Source organism: Procambarus clarkii, chromosome 12 (assembly GCF_040958095.1).
Source record: "Procambarus clarkii isolate CNS0578487 chromosome 12, FALCON_Pclarkii_2.0, whole genome shotgun sequence".
NCBI lineage: Eukaryota > Metazoa > Arthropoda > Malacostraca > Decapoda > Cambaridae > Procambarus > Procambarus clarkii.
Window position 1 is genome coordinate 22,606,441 of NC_091161.1, and position 2,813 is coordinate 22,609,253.

Here is a 2,813-nt window from a genome sequence, read left to right on the forward strand (position 1 = left end):
TCTTATTCATTATGGACAAATTAACAAAAAAAAACGATAATTTTCATTGAGGACCATATATTAGAGCATACTTAGTCACTTATATATTAAAAGTATTGTGTATTTTGAACCATTGGGGTTGTAAACAAACAGAACGGCCTACCCGAAAAGTCGTAACATAAAATGTTGCATATGTTTGCTAATGTATTATTTGATAAATGATTATTATTAATTTACGACAACTATAGAGGTTTCCCATTAGTTAAATTACTGTAGTCTGACTAAATGCTACTACAAAACATATATAAATCCTGGGAAAGTCACAATGACCAGCGACATTAAAGCATAGAGGGTTAAATAGTAACAGGCAACTGTCGGCGAACGAAAAATTCATTTCCAAATTTATTAGATGTTTTCCTAAATATAAAGATCGATAGGCTGGAATTTTCTGGATTATGGCCTAATTAAGGCAAAAATATATATATTTTTACTTGAAGAACAAATATCAGAGCATAGTCAGTGAGTTATAGAATAATAAGAGTGTGGTATTTCATTGTATAACAAGAGATAGTCCATGGAAGCGAAAATAGACGTAGCTTTACACAAAATAACGTCCAAAAACAGCCGTAGAGTCAAACGGCAAATGTTGACGTTCTTTTTAAGAGGACAGGTTGCACTACCAACTTGTTCACAACTCTCACTACCAACTTGTTCACAACTCTCACTACCAACTTGTTCACAACTCTCACTACCAACTTGTTCACAACTCTTGCTACCAACTGTTCACAACTCTTGCTATCAACTGTTCACAACTCTCGCTACCAACTGTTCACAACTCTCACTACCAACTGTTCACAACTCTCACTACCAACTGTTCACAACTCTTGCTACCAACTGTTCACAACTCTTGCTACCAACTGTTCACAACTCTCACTACCAACTGTTCACAACTCTTGCTACCAACTTGTTCACAACTCTTGCTACCAACTTGTTCACAACTCTTGCTACCAACTTGTTCACAACTCTTGCTACCAACTGTTCACAACTCTTGCTACCAACTTGTTCACAACTCTTGCTACCAACTGTTCACAACTCTCACTACCAACTTGTTCACAACTCTCACTACCAACTTGTTCACAACTCTCACTACCAACTTGTTCACAACTCTTGCTACCAACTGTTCACAACTCTTGCTATCAACTGTTCACAACTCTCGCTACCAACTGTTCACAACTCTTGCTACCAACTGTTCACAACTCTTGCTACCAACTGTTCACAACTCTCACTACCAACTGTTCACAACTCTCACTACCAACTGTTCACAACTCTTGCTACCAACTGTTCACAACTCTCACTACCAACTTGTTCACAACTCTTGCTACCAACTGTTCACAACTCTCACTACCAACTGTTCACAACTCTCACTACCAACTGTTCACAACTCTTGCTACCAACTGTTCACAACTCTCACTACCAACTGTTCACAACTCTTGCTACCAACTGTTCACAACTCTCACTACCAACTGTTCACAACTCTTGCTACCAACTGTTCACAACTCTTGCTACCAACTTGTTCACAACTCTCACTACCAACGGTTCACAACTCTCGCTACCAACTGTTCACAACTCTCGCTACCAACTGTTCACAACTCTCGCTACCAACTGTTCACAACTCTCACTACCAACTGTTCACAACTCTCGCTAACAACCTCCCCACAACTCTCGCTAACAACCTCCCCACAACTCTCGCTAACAACCTCCCCACAACTCTCACTAACAACCTCCCCACAACTCTCGCTAACAACCTCCCCACAACTCTCGCTAACAACCTCCCCACAACTCTCGCTAACAACCTCCCCACAAATCTCACTAACATCCTCCCCACAACTCTCCCTAACAACCTCCCCACAACTCTCGCTAACAACCTCCCCACAACTCTCACTAACAACCTCCCCACAACTCTCACTAACAACCTCCCCACAACTCTCACTAACAACCTCCCCACAACTCTCACTAACAACCTCCCCACAACTCTCACTAACAACCACCCCACAACTCTCGCTAACAACCTCCCCACAACTCTCACTACCAACTACTCCGAACTCTCCAACATTCTTCCTGCTGTCTACCACCAAACAATATTCTCCACAAACAGGTTAGTACATTGTAAGTTATCAGACGATGAGTGACAATAACGTGGCTGAGAATGTCATGTTCATTATCAATACATTATAAGAATCGATGATTGTCCAGGACGGACCAAAGCTTTGTCCTTTCTCAACTTTCTGATGTGTGGTTTAGTCGTTACATTCTAACTTTACTAAATTATGCAGTAGATTTATAGATGTGATGATTGCACTGTACCTATATATTTTGGTAATTAAAACAGATTTACTCGCATCAAAAATGTGTTTATCAGTGATTAAGAAAATTGTGAGAGTGTTGTGTTGTTGTTTCCGAGGGGAGTCTGAGAGAGACCAGTCTTCAGGGTCAGTGTCGAAAGATATGGACAACGATAAGGACCAGGTTGAATCTTCCAGGCCAGACACAAATATTGGCTCCGTTAATGCCACTATGTATGGTAATACAGAAATTAATACCTAGGACAGCGGGAATAATGATGATATTAATACCGAAATTAATATCGAGGAGAGTGGTCATAGTGATGATGATAATACAGATAATAATACCGACTCTGTCAAAAGTTTCTCAGGCACCATGCTCCTCGACTTCACCCGCCAGCATTAGCTGATGAGCGCTGCCTTCAAACTTCTTCCTTACAAAGACATGACCACCGCCGAACTCGCTAAAATTACTACCTGCTTAATAAATGT